This window comes from Carcharodon carcharias, chromosome 18 (genome assembly GCF_017639515.1).
Source record: "Carcharodon carcharias isolate sCarCar2 chromosome 18, sCarCar2.pri, whole genome shotgun sequence".
In the NCBI taxonomy this organism is placed as follows: Eukaryota; Metazoa; Chordata; class Chondrichthyes; order Lamniformes; family Lamnidae; genus Carcharodon; species Carcharodon carcharias.
The window spans coordinates 17,347,127-17,369,711 of record NC_054484.1 but is presented as its reverse complement, the minus strand read 5'-3'; positions in this window follow the sequence as shown (position 1 = coordinate 17,369,711).

Sequence of the window (22,585 nt, the reverse complement as noted above, 5' to 3'; positions counted from 1 at the left end):
AGGACTTATAATTGTAGTCCTCTTCATCTAGCAGAGTACTTTGAGGTCACAACAGTAGATACTGAACAGTTGAGGGAGGGTGGTGCAATGCTGCAGGGAGGAGAGAAGCAAAGTACAAAAAGCAAGGCTTGGATAAGGGTGGTGAAAGGTAGGGGATCTAGTTAGGCTGCATGATGGGGAGGATCAGCAGGTACATGCAGGTATTTAAGGCAGGAGATCACTTGGGGAGAATTTTCAATGCAGCTTGCTGTCAGTTGGCTCAGTGGTTGCAGACACACATGAAAGTTGTGGCTTCAACTCGCACTCCAGGGACTTGAGCACATAATTCATTTTGACATTCCAATGCACAAGTGAGGGAGCTCTCTTTCAGATGAAATGTGAAACCGAGGCCTTACCTGCCCTTTTGTTATACTGTTCCTAACGAGCAAGGGAAGTTCTTGTCCTGGTCAATGTTTATCCTACAACCAACATGTAAGAAAAGATTATCTGGTTGTTAGCACATTGCAGGTACAGCACTCTGGGTACATTGAAATTGATGGAGGGGTGAGACCCACTAGGGCACAGAGAAGCTAAGCCTTGGGATCATGAAGGCACAGACTGGGGTGCCATGCAATTGGCCTGCAATGTTGTGGAAGAAAGCAGCCCTTGGTAATGGACCATCCTTACAGTCTGATATAGCTGCCAAGGAGTTCAATAAAGGCAAAGACTGGAGGTATATAACTGCTGCTAGGAGCCAAACCAACGACTGAGTGGAAACAGTACAGATGCACCAAGCACATTTAACAATGGATTATTGTCCATTCCACTAAAAGGCCTATCCAGATTCTCTAGTGGAGGAATTTGGTTGAGTACAAGCAGTACCTCTCCCAGCTAACTCCATCCCATAACTATTTATAACTTCATTAAGTTTAGAAAAAAAGCAGTCATGCACCTCTTATGGTGAGGAATTGCTCAATGTAGCCCATGAAAGGTATTGAGGCCGAGTTTCCCATCATTGAAAGCTGTAAATGGCAAATAATAACCTGGAAGTGCACAACAGTCTGAGGCAGAAAGAATTGGACAGCAATATTGGAACCATCATCAAAACTGTTTCAGCTTCTCCTTTCGATTTTTCTTTTGGTTCAGTTGATCAGGGAATGAGGTCCTTGCTCCAAAGACTTGAGCTCATAATCTAGCCCCCAACACTGTACTGCAGTACTGAGGGAGTCTGAGATGCTGTCTTTTGAGTGAGACATTATACCAAGTCTTCTCTCTCAGATGGAAGTAAAAGATCCCGGGACAATATTTTGAAAAGACTCAGAGATGTTCTCCCCATGTCCTAGCCAATATACCTTAACCAACATCTCTTTTCAAAAATACATTATCTAATCGTGGTGACATTGCTGTTGTGGGATCTTGATGTATACAATTTGGCTACAATGTATACAACTACAACAGTGACTATACTTCAAAAGTACTTCATTGGCTGTAAGATGCTTTTGGGATATAGAAACATAGAAGCAAGAGTTGGTCATTCGGCCCTTTGAGCCTGCTCCGCCATTCAATATGATCATGGCTGATCTTCTATCTCAATGCCATACTCTGGCTCTCTCTCAATACCCCTTGATGCCTTTAGTGTCTAAAAATCTATTTCCTCCTTAAATGTATTCAGTGACTTGACCTCCTCAACTTTCTGTGCGAGAGAATTTCACAGGTTCACCACCCTCTAAGTAAAGAAGTTTCTCCTCATCTCAGTCCTAAATGACCTACCCCGTATCCTGAGATTGTGGCCCCTTATTCTAGCTTTGTCAGAATTTTATATGTTTCATTGAGGTCCTCTCTCATTCTTCCAAACTCCAGTGAATACAGGCCCAGTCGGACCGATCTCTCCTCAGCCGACAATCCTGCCGTTCCAGGAATCAGTCTGGTGAACCTTCACTGCATTCCCTCTGCCAAGTATATCCTCTCTTAAGTAAGGAGACCAAAACTGCATACAATACTCCAGGTGTGGTCTCACCAAGGCTCTGTACAGCTGCAGTAAGTCATCCTTGTCCCTGTACTCAAGCCCTCTTGCAATGAAGGCCAACATACCATTTGTCGTTTTGACTGCTGCACTTGCATGCACCTGCATATCATAGGAACAGAGGTAGGCCATTCAGCCCCTGTAGCCGATTCCAAAATTTAATTGAGATAATATCTGTATCTTAACTCCATCCACCTGCCTTGGCTCCACATCCTTCCAGAGCCTTGTATAGCAAAAACCTATCAACCTCTGACTTACAATTATTAATATCCTGAGGCCTTAAATGGTAAAATTGCATTTCATCTCCTCTGAGCTTCTCCAAAATATTCTAAGCCTCATTCTGGATGTAGCAGATGATCAATAAAAGCTCTCAGTTTCACAGCTGGAGGCGTGATGCAGAACTGTTTCAGCTGTAGTGTTCAAGCTGGGTATACCAGTGTAGAATGCTTTCAAAAATCAAGCCCTGATTCTTCACTTAGAGAATTAAGAATTTTGAATACTGAAATGGTAAAAACAGGAGATTGATTGTGATCAGAAAGAGGAAGATTACTATTTCGGGTGTGTGATCTATCATCTCTCACCAATTCAGATATAGTTCTATTATTGTATCACATATAATATACAGCAACTGGTCACTCTGACAGACCCATGCTCCACCCACATCTGTGAGTTAATAGTGATGCAAAGACTTTATGCGAACAGAAAGTGTGAAAATGTGTTTTTTTTTCAGTTGTGCAAAAGTATATTGACTGAGAAGCTAAAGGAGGCTGAACAGCCCAGCATTCAGATGTGCATTCTCCCATGGACCCAGTTAATTACTGTGGGTTATAAAGTTTTTTTTCATTCCTCTCAATTTTCCCACTCTGTTGCATCTATAGAGTGAAGTATTGCAAATGTTTCTGCCATTTCCACTGGACTCTTCACTTTGACCTGATAAGACCACATGATAGTCTAGGCACACCACGGCAGTGTATACAATCTACATGATGCACCGCAGAAAGCGATCAAGGTTTCTCCAGCAGTCATGCAATCAAACATGCAATCTACATCAACTAGAAGGACAAGGGCAGCAACAGTTCGGGAATACCGACACCTCCAAGATCATCACCCAGCCACATTACCCTGACTTGGATGAGTCACCATTCCTGGGTCAAAATCTTGGAACACCCTACCTATAGCACTGTGGTAGACCTTCACCACATGCACTGTAGCAATTCAAGAAGAAAGCCAAACACTGCCTTGTTAAGGGAAGCTACGGATGGGCAATATAATGACTGCCTTGCCAGCGACATATTGCAATTTTTTGTTGTTAGATTTGTATTGGATAACTTCTTTCCTTCCCCTACCTTTGCTGAATTCACCAATTCTTGCTGGGTATAAGTCAACTGGCACTGGCATTCCTTCATTGTAATTGCCCTAGGCTCAACAATCTTCAGCTGCTTCTTCAATGACCTTTCCACCATCACAAGATCAGAAATGGGGATGTTCACTGATGATTTCAGTACCATTTGTGATTCCTCAGATACCTAAGTAATCCATGTCCATACGCAGCTAAACCTGGACAATATTCAGGCTTGGGCTGATAAGCGGCAAGTAACATACGTGCCACACAAGTGCCAGGCAATAACCATTTCTGACAAGGGAATCTAACCATCTCCCCTTGACATTCAATGGCATTACAATCACTGAATCCCCCACTCTCAACATCCTGGAGATATTGATCAGAAACTGAACTCGACTAGTGATAAAAATACTGTGGCTACAAGAGTAGGTCAGAGGCTTGTAATCCTGCGGCGATTAACTCACTTCCTGACTCCCCAAAGCCTGCCCACCATCCACAAGGCACAAGTCAGAAGTGTGATGTAATATGCTCCCCTTGCCTGGATGAGTGCAGCTCCAACAACACCATCCAGGACAAAGCAGCCCATTTGATTGGTACCCTCTCCACCATCTTAAACTTTCATTCCCCCCACCACCAATGCACAGTGGCAGCAGTGGGTACCATCTACAAGATTCATTGGAGCAACTCATCAAGTCTCCTTCAGCAGCACCTTCCAAAGCCAAGAAGTCTACCACCTAAAAGAACAAGGGCAGTAGGTGCATGAGAACCCCACTGCCAGCTGGTTCCCCTCCAAGTCACACCCAATCCTGACTTGGAACTATATCACTGTTGCTTCACTGTCGCTGGATCAAGATCCTGGAACCCCCTCCCTAACAGCACTGTGGGTGTTCCCACATCACAGGGACTGCAGCAGTTCAAGGAGGTGGCTCACCACCACCTTCTCAAGGGCAATTAGAGATGGGCAATAAATTCTGGCCTAGCCAGTGATGCCCACATTCCATGAACAAATAAATTTTAAAAAATGTATTGGCAGGGTATTTGACCACGAGTTCCTCCCAATTCAGCATTCATCCAATACCTGTACACTTATGGTTTGTCAGGAGGCACTTGACTATAGACAGCCAGTTGGAAATTATATTCCAACCCATCCAAATGGTGTATCTTGTCCCAACCTTACGCTAACACAGGTATTCCTGTGAGTGGGGTATACGCTCTAGAAGTTTTGAATTTTATGTTAAAGATGATGCAAGCTGTTTAATTTTGTTAATGTATATGATTTTGGTCCCTAAAGCACAGGATTATTAGGATTTTAGGTATTTGTCAGATATCCAGGAATTGACAGACGTTAGCTCATTGTGGTCACAAACAATCAATATGAAATTTGATTTTGCTTTACAAGCTTTCAGACTTAATATTAAGTTCAACGATTTCAGATCATGACCATTGCTCCCATTTTTTCAGACATCAGCTGCTGGTAATGATTCTGCTACTACCACTGTTGTGATCCTAGACTAGACCCTCATGTTGTTGGTGAGATCTGGCTAGGGACCAATAATGTTTTGTTTAAAGTAGACAAAGTTTGGGATTCAAGACACTTACTAAGTGAATAAAGCCTCATGGTTCCATAGGTTTTGAATAAACAAAAATAAGCTTTAATATACAAGGTTAGAAAGATAAAACAATTTAACTGCATGCTAACTCAAATACACACTAGTCTCTCTGGACATCAAAGTTTACATGCTTCATGCCTTTTAAAAATATCCTGCTTTTCAATTCTAACTGCTAAAGTGAATAACTTAACACTTCCCCACACTATACTCCATTTTGTTGTCCACTCATTTCACCTATCTATATTTCTTTGTAGCATCTTTGTGTCCTCCTCACAGCTTACCTCCCCACTGAGCTTTGTATTTTCAGCATACTCAGTCCCTTCATATAACCCAGTGGTCAAAATCCTGGAACTCCCTGCCTCTGGCACTGTGGCAGACCTTCACCACATGGACTGTAGCAATTCAAGAAGAAAGCCAAACGCTGCCTTGTTAAGGGAAGCTACGGATGGGCAATAAAATCACTGCATTGCCAGCGGCATTCATATTGCAATTTGTTGACTGTTGCCCAAGCGCAAAGTTGTCAGGTTTCGCTGGTTTCCATCCTACTGATATTACTAAACTGATATGCATGCAAAGCAAGGGCACATGAAATGAGATGCGTGCTGATTGCACTCAACGTTGACTGTGAGAACCGTGCGCTCCCTCTGCATCCAATCAAAGCTCTACTACAGTTCAATCGGCATGCCCTGCAAATTCTAGCTATGCAAGCGCAGGTAGCAAAATTATCTATCCCGGGACACTGCCTTGGTTACGACATTGGTGGACGTGGGAGGTTGCACTTTTTTATGTTACTTTTGCTGGTAATTTAATTTGCCCTAATTGTATAATAGATCGCTTTGTGTTGAAGTGACATGATAAAGAAGGCGAATCAAGAGCAAAATCAGCAAGTACAGAGAAAGAAGAAGTAGCCAAAAAGAGGAAAATCGGTAACAAGTGCAGAATGGTAAAAGAGAGTTGGGAGCTGGATTATTTTACATGTTAGTGAACAGAAAGGGAGGCCGTTTTGGTTAATTATGCAACGAGGTGATATCAGTTCCAAAATAACAACGTAAAGAGACATTATGAAACACACCATTCCTCTCACGTGGCAAAGTTTCCGGTAGGTTCTGCCGAACGTGCTCGACAGCTTCCAAATCTGAAAGAAGTTGTGGAAACCGAGAAGCAGGTACATAAATGAGAGTTAAACTGAGAGTAACATTAAATGAGAGTGACACAGTAACTTTGGCTAGCTTTTGCATTGCTTGGTTACTTGCAAAAAATGGAAAGCCATTCTCAGTTGGCGGAGTAGTTAAACAATGCACCATCTAATCTTATTCTATTAATAAATGAATGATTAAGCATTTTCTACAATTCATGAAATATTTGGTGTGTATTAAACGTATTTAATCTTATCCATGGAGTCACGGTTAATGCACATGTCCGATTTTAATCTTGCAGCCCACTCAGATGAAGGGTAGCCACTCATGAGGCCCACTCACCAGCCTAGGTTGCCTATCACTGATCTAACCTCTTCAACCTGTCTTGCATTGAACCTGACCTTTGATTTCATATTATATATGATACATATCAAATTAAAACAGAAAATGCTGGAAATATTCAAGGCATCAGGCATCAGCTGTATAGAAAGCAACTGTTCGTGTCAGATCAATAAGGGATTTAACTGGTTTTAAGCAAGCACAGATATGGGAAAGGAAAGAAAGAACAAAGGCCTGTGAAGGTATGAGAGATTAAATGACAAAAGCGATGATGGCATAAGGTGAAAAGGTCATGGGAAATTGGGCCAACATTCTCTGGAGGTTAGAAGAATGAGAGATGATGTAATTGAAACATACGAGATTCTGAAGGGATTTGACAGGGTAGACAGCGAGAGGTTATTTCACTTGGCTGGGGAATTTAGAACATGGGCCACAGCCTCAAGATAAGGGGTTGATCATTTAGATGCAAAGAAGTTTCTTCGCTCAGAGATCTGCAAATTTTCGAAATTCTCTACCCCAGAAGGTTGTGGGCGCTCCATTGTTGAGTATATTTCAGGCTGGAATAGACACATTTTTGATCTCTCAGGGAATCAAGGGATATGGGTGTGGGCAGAAAAGTGAAGTTGAGGCAGAAGATTAGCCAGGATTGTATTGAATGACAGAGCAGACTCAAGGGGCCAAATGGTCCACTCCTGTTCCTACTTCTTACATTTGTATGTAGGTTGCTGAAGTGACAAGATGCGCATACACAACATGGGGGATGTGACCACGCATGCTGACATCCCTGTGTATCAGGGTGTAATACACAGGAATAAAAACAGAAAGTGCTGTTTCGAATCTGAAGAAGCGAAGAAGGGTCATATTGGACTTGAAACGTTAACTCTGTTTCTCTCTCCACAGATGCTGCCAGACTTGCTGAGTTTTTCCAGCGTTTTCGGTTTTATTTCAGATCTCCAGCACCCACATTATTTTGCTTTCATTGTAATACACAGGATGCCTGTTCCGAAGCAGCCAGTGCATTACAATGGATGTCCTTCATTCAGAAAGCACATGTGGGGTTGCATTAGTTGCATATGCCTGCGGAGTCGGTAGGGAGTGATCCGAGCTGGGAACTATGACTGAAGCTGCTCTTATCTCAAGTGTAGTCATGCCAAATTGTAGAATCTATTTGGCCGAGTTCAGCTAATCCAGCGCATTTGAATCTGGAGTGGGTAAATCTGATGTCCAGGTAAGTGGTCAGAGAGAGACAGTAAATAACATTGGGGCAGTGTTATAATTTAAAACATCACAGTGGAAAATTCAGTTGAGGGTCAAGCCCAAGCGTAGCATCAGCAACAGTGCAAAAACTGGCACAGAATGCCACCAACCATTAACGATAAGTGGGAAATTCAGCTTAGAGTTTCAGCAATGTCTCAGTTCAAGTCATGTGACTGTGGTCAACATGCCGTGAAATTAGTCAAAGTAACTACACCTGCAGGGCCCGTCCAGTCTTGCCTGAATGAGCCCAACATTCCCACTTGGAAATGAAAAATGTTGAACAGCGGACTACAGATCTTAGAATGCTGTGACCTTGGATGACCTGAGATTTTAGAGCACAGTTCCAACTTTGAAACAAATCCTGAGAACCCCAAGTTGTATTCAGAGACAAATTCTGAGGGGAACCTTATGTTGTTTTTGTGACACGCACAGCAGATGAACCCAAACCCAGGTTTTGAACCTTGGCTGATTTTTTTTTTCCTCTTGCTTTCTAACTGAGCAGCCAAAGCCACTCCCCAACCCCCTGCAACCAGCCCCCCACCACCCCACCCCGCTGCTTGTTCCATCCCCTGGGTGGAATCAGCTAATTGAGCACAGACTGGAAGATTGACCCTGGTCTGGGGATTTGTTTTTTCTGTTTGGTGACATGGCTATTGAGAAAGCCAATGTGAGTCAAGGGGAAACTGATTTAATGGCTTATATGGCAATCACTGTGGAATGGCATCAAACTTCTGGCATTACCCCAGTGTCAGGGATGTTGGAGTCAAATTTGGCAAATGACATCTGCCCCTTTGGACCCTGATCCGTGAGGAATTCTGGGTGGATGCCATCAATCCCAGACCTGGTGACTGTCATCACCGTGTCCGCCTCTCCAGGCAGTGAATGCTGCCGAAAAGGTGATGCGTGGAGCGGCTTTTTGCAGGGAGATTGTAAGCGGTCTTTTTCCCTCTGCATTTGTTTTTGGTGACCTCGTTGCCTTTGAGTTGGTTAGGAGGCAATGGCAGCTATGCTGATTTACCTCACAGATTGGATTCAACTCGGCAGAGCAAGTTCCAGGATTTTCCTGTTGGAGGGTGAGATATCCAGGTTTTCAGTGGTTTCTTGTCTTTATGCCAACTCGCCTTCTTCTAAGGGATCCACAAGTGCGGCCGCTGCATAAAGCAAGAAGCCACCATCCCGTCTCCCTTCTGTCTACAAGTTGGTTAATTTCTTTTTCATGGGATGTGGGCATCGTTGGTTAGGCCAGCATTTATTGCCTATCCCTAATTGCCCTTGAGAAGGTGCTGGTGAGCTGCCTCCTTGAACCGCTGTTGTCCATGTGGTGTAGGTACACCACTGGCTCATCATTTAACCTGATAAAACCAGTTTTAGATGCTTGCTGCCCTCCTAAACGAGCAGCCGGGCTTCAGAGAAGGAAGGGGCTGTTCAGATCAGGGTGTTGTACAACTACTGACATTGAGGCAGGGTCCCAGAGGCAGCTGAAGACTGGGGCTGCCTTTTAGGTTTGTCATCAGCATACAACACTCTCTGGTGAGGCCTGTTGCTGAATCTTTCAACAATCACGCAATGCCACAGAACTCTTGGGCCTGTCAACAAGTAACTGTAATTTGGTGTTTATGTTGGTGATGTGAGTCTTTGGAACTCTTTTCCTCAAAAGGCAGTGGAAGCAAGGTCTTTGAATATTTTTGAGGCAGAGCAACCACTATCTGTGTCCACCCCTCACCCCCAGCTTTGGGTTATTGTAGTGATGGCCTTAAACAGTCCAGGCATTGGAAGCGAGTCTTCAGAAGACCTATGGTACTCTCTATCACCGCCCTTGTGGAGGCATGACTCCTATTGTAACGCTGCTCTGCCTCTGTTCTTGGATGGCAGAGAGGCGTCATAAGCCACCCTATCAAGGGATAGCCTTGTCACCCAGCAGCCATCCATCCAGCCGGGCTGGAGCACTGAAGAGCCTCAGTACCTGGGACTGTCTCAGGATGTAAGCATCATGGGAGCTGCCTGGGTACCTTGCACAGACTCTGCAAGATTCTGCATCCTGTGATCACACACTATCTGCATGTTCATGAAGTGGAATCTCTTCCTGTTAACAAAGGCACCCGGCTCACCCGCTGGCGCCTTGATGGCCACATGTGTGCAGTCGATTGCACCCTGGATGTGGGAGAACCCAGCAATCGCTGCAAAGCCTCTGGCTTGCTCAGCCTGGCTGGCCTTGTCCTAACAGAAATGAATGAAAGTCAATACCCACCTAAACAGAGCTTCTTTCACCAGCTTGACGCAACTGTGGACAGCTGATTGGGACACTCTACACAGTTCCCCAATGACCCTGGAAAGAGCTGGAGGCATAGAGGTTGAGGGCCACTGTGACCTTCAGAGCCACTGGCATGGGGTTTCCACCCACAATGTCGGAGATGATCTCAGGCCAAATCATATGACAAATGGAGGTCATGTTCTCCCTTGAGAGGCAAAGCCTCCTTCTGCATTGCACCTCAGACACATTGAGGTAGCTGCATTGCTGCCTGTAAACCCTGGCAGCAGGATAGTGGCGTCTTCTGCAGCCCCTTTGCTTTGGACTGTCTACTGGCTCTGCCTGTGCCTCTCCTCCCACAGGTCACTCCCCAGGAAGCTGCATTGGGATACCTGGCCCCCTTTCCCTTCTGCCCCTCTCTTCCTCCTTAGAGGAGGTGCCTCCAACAGAGACCACAGTCCCCGCTATCAAGGTTGCAGAAGGCTGTCTGATACCCAGAAGGGTCCACACGGTCTGAATCCTCCAGGGTCCTTGGAGACAGGAAGGAGTCCTGAAATGAAGACTGGAGATGCTAACAATGAAGCCCCGAACAGAGATGAAGTCTACAATCTACCATTAAGTCACCAGCAGCAAAGTATCTATCAAGCCCCTCACTACTCACACTAGCAATGATGATGACCCTTCTTATCCCACCCAGGATGAGGTTTTTGAAATTGTCGGCTGGCTGCCTGCCCATTTTCCCCCATACGCAACAAAAAATCGGCATGAATTGACTTTTTAATGGTCTTAACTGGCCTCTTAATTAATGGCAGGTGCGGCTCTGTGACCCGCGCACGCCCACCGAGCGGAATATCGCACGAGTGCGTGATGATAGGCTCGAAGGGCCGAATGGCCTACTTCTGCTCCTAGTTTCTATGTTTCTATATCTCTAGGATGTCGGGACACTCACCTGACACCATTGTGCGCCATTTTATGCTCAAGCGTGTTGGGCGTGTGCCCGCATGCCAAGTGAAAAATTCTACCTTTGATGTTTTTAATACGTAAAAAAAAATCGATCAATCTCAGTCTTGAGCACATTCAATGACTGAGCCTCCACAGCCCTCTGAGCAGAGAATTCCAAATAGTCACCCCCGTCTGAGTAAAGAAATCCCTCATCTCCATCCTAAACGGCCTGCCTCTTATTCTTGAGTGTGGCCAGGATCACAGATTTCCTTCCCTCAAGGACATTAGTGAACCAAATTGACAATAGTCTCATGGTCACTGAGACTAACTTTATATTTCAGCTTTTTATTAATTAGTTTTAAATTCCACCAGCTGCCATGGTAGGATTTGAACCCATGTCCCACCAAAGTACTAGCCTGGGCCTTATGGATTACTAATCCAGGGATATTACCACTTCACCATTATCCTCTCCTCCCAGAAAGTTTTTCTACGCTGATGTTATAGCATTGCCGGTGGAGGCGTCAAATTTGTACCAGCAATAACAAAAAGCAAATAGGATGCTTATAAGTGACCTGGACAGACTGGAAAGTTTTATACGGTTCTGGCTTCTCCATCCTAATCCAGCTGTGTCGGCATTCTGTCTGATCAACACCACCAGGAAAGAACTCAACTTTCCCTTCTGCAGAAGGTGACTTACCATGACCCTCGCCCAAAACCCAGGCATCACCCTGAACAGGACTCCCACCTGTCAGCCACATCTCAGCAAGAAGTGAAACGCCGGGTAAATCTGGTCTAGGAATCCACTGGAATGCCATGGGGGGTTGGGGGGGGGGGATGTGTGCGGGGTTGGGGGGCGGTGGGGTGGTGGAAGGAAGGTGGGGGGAGGCAAGCAGAGCCAGGATTCTTTGTATCGTAACAGTCATCTTAGCCTATATGCTGCAGAATATCCTGCTTCATGGTCCTGCAGCCACCACATGAGGATTGTGAACATGCAGCTAAGTGAGGATGGTGTCAGGGGTGCTTAAATCCACCTCAGCATAGTGGATCCCGGTGCCGTCCCACATTACCCGATTCACTGTGATGCCATCACACTCTGTGAGATGGAAAAATTCATGAACAACATCAATCTTCCCATTCCCAAAGACTTAAAAAAAAACCCACAGAGAAAGCGCTTAAAATCGCCTTGACCATTCTAGGAAACAGCCGCTCCATAAGTAGATGAGGGACAACCCAAAGTGTGGTGGTAACCGTGAGTCCCAGACCATGGGACACATCATGTCAACCTGCCCACTAAGGTCTGTCGCAGGGGGCACTTCATTTCTTCATTCAGTATCTTTAAGCCATCGAATGAAAACTAGACATCCCATCATAAGCTTTTCCCATCATTCCAAAGTTATAGTAGCGTGGGGCAGCTTTGAGTGGTTTTGTTCAAACGCGTGCTAATTTCCAGGTCTGTCTGGTCTAAGGAAAATTACTGGCCATCTAAAGTTTAGAATTCCAGTCAATCCCCTTCTCCAGCCCTACCCCCAATTCAAGACAAAAAAAAGCCTGGGACCAAGTGCAGTACCTCATCTCCACCAGAAACCCCCACAAACCCACACATGCACTGTCCAAGAATCACAAACTCAATACAGGCTTCATCAAGCCTGGGTCTTCCATATCTCAACACATCACCAGGTGTATTAACATACTGAACAACTGGGGGAGGGGTTGAGGAGGGGGTGGTTAATCAAGTAAATTACATGGAGCTTGCGTTTAATAAGAAACGGGCCCTCTCTCGCACCAAACCTTAAGTGGTTAATACTGGCCTCACCTACCCTGAGATAAGAGATTTGTGTTGTAAACTGACTGTGCCTTCCTGCTAATTAAGTGTGGATTATCTGTTGGTAAACCTTGCTGTGATCGCAGTTACTAATCCTCCAGTGTTGACGTTTTTATTCCTCAACTGCACAGAGGAGAGAAGCTGCTGATGACCCCATGACACCAGATGTCAGTCTAAAAATGGAATCAAGCTTCCCGTGAACACTCACTAGGCGAGGGTGCAAGAGGGTGAAATACTGGTCCCACAGCAAAGGCTGTCAGCACTGAAGGCTGAAAAGACGGGCTAGCCTTCCAGCTGTGATGTCGGGTGCTTTCCGATGCTGACTGACACGGCTGTACATTTTCAGCACTTCCTGTCTCAATTAACGACCTTCGCTGTTTCTTATTCCTTTTATCTCGGGTAGGTAAATGATTTCGAGGCTGCGATCTCACCCTCGGTTTAAGCCGCCAAGCAACTCTGCTTCAGTATCTTTTTGCATCCTGGACCCTTTTAAGCAGATTAGATAAAAACAGCAAGTGCTGGAAACACTGCAGGCCAGGCAGCATCTGTGGAAAGAGGGTAAAAGAAGCTTAATTGGGTTGATGGACTGAGATTACATTTGCCATTAATTCATCATGTTTAAACATAAAATAGCTCTCAGAGATATGATGCCCAGTCCTCAGTTAACGTGAGAAAATAGTGGTGAGCTCTCTTTGTTGCAGCATTTGTTTGTACTGACTGGTTAGAGCACACCAGAGGGCATTAAGAGTCAATGGGGTGTTTCAAGTGCTTTGAGACACCCTCAGGATCTTCAAAGGTGTGAAATGAAAGCAAGTTTTTCCAGGCGGTGTTTGATGCCAACATGGTTGCACGCAGATGAAGAGGCGTACGGGCTCGAAACGTTAACTCTGCCTTCCCCTCCACAGATGCTGGCAGACCTGCTGAGTTCTTCCAGCAATTTTTGTTTTGGTGCATGCACAGTTGTGTTGCTTTACTCCGTGACATCACTGCGGACACCGGAGATCAGAATCAAAACCAGGAAGAAGTTAAGCTGACTTCCCAAAATAATTTAAAGAAGCACCAAAGTTTAACAGACATAAGTTTCCAGAGAAAAAACTTGACACAGAAAGTTAAATGTGAGCCAGAAATTCGGCGCATGTACAGCTTTCCCCTCGATCTCCAACTCAGTTCAATCGCACGTCTGCGTATCATTATAAGGCCAGCCTGCCGGAATCACCCCGCCCCTGTTGAATCGTCCACCCATGTCACGCCAACAACGTAGAAAAGGTGTGCGCTTGGCGGGCTGCAGTTTAAGGGGAGCTAGGAGGTGAGCGCACAGTAACATTGCGCAGCGCACACAAACGACTTCAAGGTTGAGGCACGTTGGGGGGAGGCAAGGGCTGCCCTGTGGCTGAAGGTAGTGCGCAAGAGGGAGGGAAGTGGCCGCGCATTAGCGAAACCTTGTATTAAGTGACCATTCCTCCACAGCCGAGACAGTTCAGACGCAGTCACACTGACATGCGTGGTGTCGGGCCTCTAGCTTAATCTGCCCACTCAATCAACGCACAGGCATCAAAGTGCCACCCGGTGCTCCAGAGTTTTTCACCCCTCGGGCACAGACAGCAAACTAAGAGCATTTTAGAGGACTGCAGAACAGTTGGCTGACTGGGCATGTGTCCATTCTTCTTGCTAAAGCTGGCCATGGAGCAGTCACTGGTGGAGGCGCTGACAGCCCCTCGTAGTGTCAACATCCTGGTTTGGGCCAGCCTCCCCCATGGTTCAAATTAACAGCGCAGCCTTGCAGTGCGGGTGAGGAGAATGCCTGCGCCTGAGCTGAGAGCACAGTATGCAGTCCAGTGGGCAAAGCTATCGCCAGTTGGTTAGGTGGAGTGGGGCAGAGGTGGCTGGGGTTTCAGGCAACAATTCAGCGCACCAAACTCTGGCCGTCCAAGTGCTGGCAGCACTCTCCAGGATGCACTAGGGAGCCTCCTATGGAGATTTTGAGTACACTCACGCTAATGCACGCACCTCCTCTTTCATCCTGAAGGGGAAGTACATCAGGATCATGGAGTCTGATGAACTAGCTGTATGCCTCGTGGCTTTTACAGAAGGGAGTGATGGAGGTGTCTGGCTGCGCAGAGGGAGGAGCAGCACCCTCAGGAAGAAGTGGCAGCTGGAGTTCCTGCACACCTGGGAGGCAATGGTGTAGTGGTATTGTTGCTGGACTAGTAACCCAGAGACCCCAAGATAATGCTTGGTGGAACTGAGTTTGAATCCCACCATGGGCAGATACTGAAATTTGAATTCAATAAAAATCTGGAATTATAAGTCTGATGATGACCATGAAACCATTGTCGATTGTTGTAAAAACCCATCTGGTTCACTAATGTCCTTCAGGGAAGGAAATCTGCTGTCATTACCTAGTCTGGCCTACATGTGACTCCAGGCCCTCAGCAATGTGTTAACTCTTAAAAATGCCCTGTGAATGAGGGCATTTAGGGATGGGCAATAAATGCTGGCCTACCCATGAATGAATTAAAAAAAACATGCTGCTGAAGATCCACAGCGAAACATTGCTGGTCAGTACCTAGCTGGACCCAGGGTCTATAGGCGCTGCCTTTCATTCCTGCAGACCGAGACCCAGTGTCACCGAAGAATAGGGAACTGGACTGGTTGGTCACATCTGCCAGCTGCTTCAGGATTTGGCGGACATCTGATGACAGTGGCGCTCAATTTTTAAGGCAGTGGCTCCTTTCAGGGCTCCTTTCAGGGCTCCACAGGTGACCTCTGTGTGATCTCTCAAGCCTCCACCCACAAACGCATCGATGAGGTCACTAGAAGCCATCTTCACGAGAGCACACAGCTTTGTGCATTTTGCCCAGGACCAGGACAGCCAGGATGCAAGAGCGATTGGATTTGCCCAGGTCTCGGGTTTCCCACAGGCACAGGGTGCGATCGACTGCACTCATGTGGTGCTCAGATCTCGGTCGCAACATGTGGTCAACTATATCAGCAGCAAGGGATTCCATTCGCTGAGTATGCAGCTGCTGTGCGACCACCACAAACGTATCCTGCAGGTCTGTGCACGGTTTCCAGGGAGTGTGCACGACTTATACATTCTCAGTCGGTCACAGATTCCTGAAGTCTTCCAGACTCAACAGAGGCTGCATGGCTGGTTCCTTGGGGACAAGGGCTACCCACAGAGGCCGTGGCTGATGACACCTGTGTAGCGGCCTCAGACTGCAGCAGAGCAACGGTATAATGAGGCTCATGCTGCAACTCACAGCTTGGTAGAGCAAACCATCGGGAGGCTGAAAGTGAGGTTCTGGTGCCTGGACCGGTCTAGTTGAACCTTGCAATATAGTCCACACTGGGTGTCACGCATCATCATCGCCTGTTGCGCCCTTTACGATCTGGTGCTGCAATGGGGAGAGGAGCTGGCTGAAGAGGAGCTGGAGGTCTCCTCTGATGAAGAGGACATCAATGACGATGAGGGTGAGGAGGCCCTCAAAGGCGACGATGACAGCGATGAGGCCCTCACATTGGACAGACAAGGCAAACACGCTCGGGAGGCCCATATAGCTGCTAGATTTGTGGAGGATGATGACGAAATGCTGTGAAGAGATACCATAGATCCTCACGTTGCATCTGTGAACCTTTGACTCCAGTCTGACTTATGGCAGCACACATACCCTCTGTGAGAATGCTCCTCTCGTTGAGATGTAGTGGGGGCCCAAATAGTTGCTTGATTCCAGGGGGATGATGACGACATGTTGTGAGGACACTCCATAGATCTTCACATTGCCTCTGAGAATGTCTGACTCTTGTCTGGACAAGGGTAGCTCGCTTGCGCTCTGTGATCAGGGTCATATCATAGAGACGCAGCCATGAAATTTAAAGATCATTTGTCTGCCTTCAGTACCTGAGCCCTTCAGGAGCACAGCGTCACTGGTCACAGATGCTGAAGAGATGGGGGCCAGCCCCACCTTAAAGGTGCTGAGAGCACACAGAGAGAATGACTGCTCTGCTGCAGTCTGCCCACTACACCCTGGCAGCAATGACCAGCACCGTCGAAGTGCAGACATCAGTCACATGTCCAGGGAGTGTGAGGTTGGACCATCACTTTTGTCTGAAGGCTACACCAAGCACAGGAAAGATGCCTTGGACTGAGACACCTGCCTTTATTTTGTGCAGAAAGGTTTCACATCTGAGTGACACAGGCACTGCTCATCAGAACAAGGGGCCATAGGCAGGGAGACATTCTTGGGAGTTTATTTACAATAGTGACCGTTATGTAAAAGTGATTAACATCCATGCCCAGGCTGTGCATCTTCTTCTTAATCTCAGATTAAGATCTTCTTAACCTTCTTAACACTGGTGCACCCCAGACATCCACAGGAGAGGTGGAGGCAGCCTGCTGACTGCTATGCCCCGTCTGTGAAGACCTTGACAGGCATCCTCTGGAGGCCTGAGACCTGAAGGGCACTGAGCTGCTTTTGGGGTCCTGCTTTGTGGCAGTGGCATCCTCCTCAGCCAGTGGAGCTAGAGCTGCTGGGGTCACTGGAAGAGGGGATTCAGATGGGCCGGTCATTCCTGGTGTCACCTGGATGGATGGCCCTGGGGTGTGGAGCTACTGGTCTTTCTCCCTATGGGGGCCCAATGGTCCCTGACTGACTCTTTGAGGAGAAGGGGAAACTATGGTGAGAGAAGCTGCCCCACATCTCTCTCATGTACACACTGTTGGAGGCCAACTATGGTGTCAGAGATGGAGTTGAGCCCACACAGCAGTGCAGGAGCAACGTCCTGGACCAAGGTCTCCATGGCGGCTGCCATCCTACCAATGTTGACCTTGGTGCATTGGCATGCCGGCGCTATCACCTCAGCCTCAAAAGGTGGACAGACTCCTTCATTTTGCCTTGCAATCTGAGGAGTGCAATGGACATCCCTTCCTGATGTTCCTGAGCTTACCTTTAATTCTGCAGCAACTGAGACATGACTGAGTCTGGTGGCTCCTCATCTGACTTGGACTCAGCAAATTTCTGGCCACCAGCAGTCCTCCATGTGCCGGGGACCTGGGAAGTCCCTGCTGCCGCCTGCTGTATATCAGAAAGTGTGATGTGTTCACCAGATTGTGTTAGGAAATAGAGATAGTTTAAGTAAGTTATATTGATATTTGTGAGTGTTTGGAATGAGATTTAGCTTTAAAGTTTAAGTTTGATCTGTATTTCTGTATCTTTATGTTAAGAAAAGGTCAAATTGAGTTTTAGTTTCACTTTAAAAAGGTGCCTGCATTTCTAATGAGAGTTCTACGTCTCAAACTAAGTTAAGTAAACAAGAGTAGAAGAATTGGGCTCTTGTCTAGCAACAGGGGTCCAAAAAGGCAGGTCCCTCCCACAGATACACAGGAGAAGAAAAACAGCAGTTTGATTTTAGAAGTTGTTTGAATGCAGTTGTTTTGAAAGTAGCTGCCAGGAGAGACTGGAGTAAAAGAGACAGATAGCAAGTCCCAAGCTAAAAAAAACCCCAAAAAATCCAGGGGAATGGAACAGGGGAAAGTCCCAAGGAGACTGTCTATTCTAAAGAAAGGACATGAATCTGGAAAAGGTCAATTAATGAAGTTAAGATTGAGGGAGCAGAGAGAAAGGCTCCAAGCTTTTAGATAGCATATTTAAAGCGAGAACAGCTTGCAAGAGGCAAGAAGGTCCAAAGAGCCTGAAGGTCTGTAACCCTTTACTATGGGCATGTGAAGAAGTGATGCACTGTTGATGGCTGAGTTGATGTATGGGAGTGCATGAAAGATGGCTTGAATGCATGTAACCCAGGGGAGAGGAACATCAGAAGGAGAGTTCGAAACCCTGGAGGTGAACCCTTGCAGAAGGCGTCTGAGAGAAAGTATCGGATTGGGAGAAGACTCTAAGGCAAGGTCTTGGAGAGTGGAGATTGGAAGCCCTCGTATGAAGAACAGAATTTAGTGAGACTGGTTGGCTCACAGTGTGACAATCGTCTGCGGGGGGAGTTGAGGAGAGATCCATAGCATCTGGTTGAGGTGGCATCTGTCACTTGGTTTCAGAGTGTGGTATGTCTGACCACAGGGTGCCTATTGGTACATGGTCTGTGAATTTACTGTAGACATTAGATATAAGATGGCTTTTGTAATTGTGTTATCCTTACAAATCTGTGTATATCTGTTAAGGTATAGTTGTTGTTGAGGGAATATTGTAATATAGTTTGTCTTTTCTTGTTAAATAAATGTTTTATTCTTTTGTTAAAAGTTCATCAGCTGACTCCTATGACTCTGTTCAGTAGCCACTTTCCACATATCTAAACAAAAAATTAAAAGTTAAGATCTATCAAGCTGGGTTCAGGCTTGTCTAGGGTAACCTCAGCTGGGGATCATAACAATTGTGATCCCGAGGCTACTCAAAAGCTAGGTCCCAATGAGGTGTGTGTCTCTGTGCTGGTGGAGGGTATGGGTGAGTGCTGTGATGAGTCATCAGGGAGTGTATCAGTGGATTCCTCTTCTGATCTTCCTTTGGGGTTTTGGGTCGTGGACTCTTTTGGATGTTTGCCAGATGTGCCTGCGAAAGCAAGGAGGGATAATTAGTGCATGGCAGTGGCCTGTGAAACAGAACACATCATAGTTGTCTGATGGATGTTGCATTGCTGGATCCTCACTTATTAGAGCACCACTGAACTCACCGTCAGCACAGGAATGGTCCAGATCATCACCAGCCAGCTGGATGGTTGTTTTCAAAGTCCATGATGACCTTGATTTCAGACATTCCTCCAGCAGCCTGTGGCCTCTCCCTCTTATTGTGTGCCAGTTTGTCCTGCATGAATAGAGATGGAGGGAGTGTAAGCAGGATGCCTGCCAGGCCAGATGAAAGCATGTTTGGCATGTGTGGGTGGTGAGTGGTCCCATGGGAAGAGCACAATGAAGGTGTGTGTGTGAGAGAGTGAGTGGTGATGTCTATTGGATTAGTAGTGAGTGAGGGCCTTGTGGATAAGTTTGTGAGTATGTTTTTTTTAATTGATTCGTGGGATATGGGTGTCATTGACTAGACAAGCATTTCAAGCCCTTCCCTAATTTTCCTTGAGTGAGTTTGCTAAGCCACTTCAGAAGAGCAGGTAAGAGTCAACCACATTGCTGTGGGTCTGGAGTCACATGTAGGCCAAACCAAGTAAGGATGGCAGATTTCCTTCCCTTAAGGGCATTAGTGAACCAGGTGGATTTTTACATCAATGGTTTCATGGTCATCATTAGACTTTAATTCCAGATATTTATTGAATTCAAATTCCACCATAGGGGGGATTCGAACACAGGTCCCCAGAGGTGTATGGGAATAGGCTAAGCTGGGTCTCTGGATTAACAATCTAGTTGACAAAACCACCTACGCCACCACCTCCCCAAGTGAGTGTGAGTTGAGAGTGATGAGAAGAGTGGCTTACCCTGGCGGAACGGCGATCATTCATCCTCTTGCGGCAATGGGTGGCTGTCCTCTTTTGCAAGGGGTTGGCACTGCCTCCCAAGCAGGCTGGTGATGTCGCTGCCCATCCTGCGGCCAGGGTGGGGGTAGAGGACATCACGTCGGGCCTCCAAAAGGCACTCGAGGGATGCGTCATTAAACCTGGGGGCTGCAGACCTTTTGCCTTTTGGAGCCATGTCTTCCATGCAGCAGTCCTGGGCTGGAAGCACTGAGAGGTGTGCGTGCAGCTGGATTTTATATATGGTGCCCAGCGTGATGAAGCGGCGAGGAGATGGCATGGCCAGCAAATGAAAGCCCGCCCGCCATCGAAACAGTATGTTCCCAGGAATGCATCGTTAATGTGGCGGGTTTGGGATGATACGGCGTGAGAAGCTGCCATTGCGGCCGGCGAGTAAAACATCGTTTTCCCCGCCTGCTACCAAGCTTAGTGCAAACCTGAGATGATTCCGCCCAAAGTTCCTTTGACTGTTTCTGTCGCAGAAGTTTTTTTTAAAAAAGACAGCTTTTGCTGTCACTGTGTCTCCAACCAATGACGTCATTGGTTTTCTACGCATGTGCGGGCAAGTGCACATGTACAGACGGGTACCGGCGGCCATCTTGTGTAGCCATCCTTTGTTGGCAGGAGACACGGTGGTTTTTTTAATAGGGAGTGATTTAAATTTTCAGTAATGAAGTAAAAAGGGCAATGTTGGATAGGATGTCCATTGTATTCGTTTCCTGGGGAAGCAGATCCAATGTTATTTGTTTTACACAACTGTCAGTCACATAGTGTGGGACTGGGGTCACATGTAGGTCAGACTGGGGAGACGCTGGTGCAGTGATAATGTCACTGGATTCGTAATCTAGTAGGCCCAGGCTAATCCTTTGGGGGACATGTGTTCAAATCCCACCACAGCAGCTGGTGGGATTTAAATTCAATTAGCAAACCTGGAATATAAAGCTAGCCTCAATCACTGATTGTTGTAAAAGCCCATTTGGTTCACTAATGTACTCTAGGGAAGGAAATCTGCCATCCTTACCTGGTCTGGCCTCCATGTGACTCCAGAGCTGCAGCAGTGTGGCTGACTCTGAAATGGTCTAAAACAAAAACAGAATTACCTGGAAAAACTCAGCAGGTCTGGCAGCATCGGCGGAGAAGAAAAAAGTTGACGTTTCGAGTCCTCATGACCCTTCGACAGAACTTGAGTTCGAGTCCAGGAAAGAGCTGAAATATAAGCTGGTTTAAGGTGTGTGTGTGGGGGGCGGAGAGATAGAGAGACAGAGAGGTGTAGGTGGGGGGTTGTGTGGGGGACAGACTGCAGGTGTTCTGACCGCAAGAATGACCCAAACCTCCCTGTCGCTTGCCATTTTAACACTCCACCCTGCTCTCTTGCCCACATGTCTGTCCTTGGCTTGCTGCATTGTTCCAGTGAAGCCCAACGCAAACTGGAGGAACAACACCTCATCTTCCGACTAGGGACTTTACAGCCTTCCGGACTGAATATTGAATTCAACAACTTTAGGTCGTGAGCTCCCTCCCCCATCCCCACCCCCTTTCTGTTTCCCCCTTCCTTTTTTTTTTCCAATAAATTATAAAGATTTTCCTTTTCCCACCTATTTCCATTATAAAAAAAACCCCACTAGAGCTATACCTTGAGTGCCCTACCATCCATTCTTAATTAGCACATTCATTTAGATAATATCACCAACTTTAACTTTAACACCTATGTGTTCTATTGTACTATTGTCGTTGACATCTTTTGATGATCTGCTTCTATCACTGCTTGTTTGTCCCTACAACCACACCCCCCCACCTCCACCTCTCTGTCTCTCTCTCTCCGCCCCCCACACACACACCTTAAACCAGCTTATATTTCAGCTCTTTCCTGGACTCGAACTCAAGTTCTGTCGAAGGGTCATGAGGACTCGAAACGTCAACTTTTTTCTTCTCCGCCGATGCTGCCAGACCTGCTGAGTTTTTCTAGGTAATTCTGTTTTTGTTTTGGATTTCCAGCATCCGCAGTTTTTTTGTTTTTATCTCTGAAATGATCTAACAAGCCATTCAGTTCAGGGGCAATTAGGGATGGGCAACAAATGCTGAGCTTGCCAGTGACGCCCATGTTGTGTGAAAGAGTAAACAAAAAAATGACTGGTTAGGGGGTGGGAGACTCCCCTTCCTGAAAAACATTAGTGAAACACTTGAATTATTTTTTTCAACAATCCCACAGCTTTCATGTTCATTTTATTCCTGGTGCCAGCCTAACGAACAATGGCAGGATTGAAACCCTTAGCCTTAGGTTTACTAACGGACTGTTGTAACCATATTGAAGACCTTTTCTCCTCAATCCGATTGCCTTTCTTCATGCCGGATTACACAGCTATTCACAGTTTGGTGTTTAACCCGTGTAGCTATGCTTTATGTCTGGCCATAGGTCAGAGGCT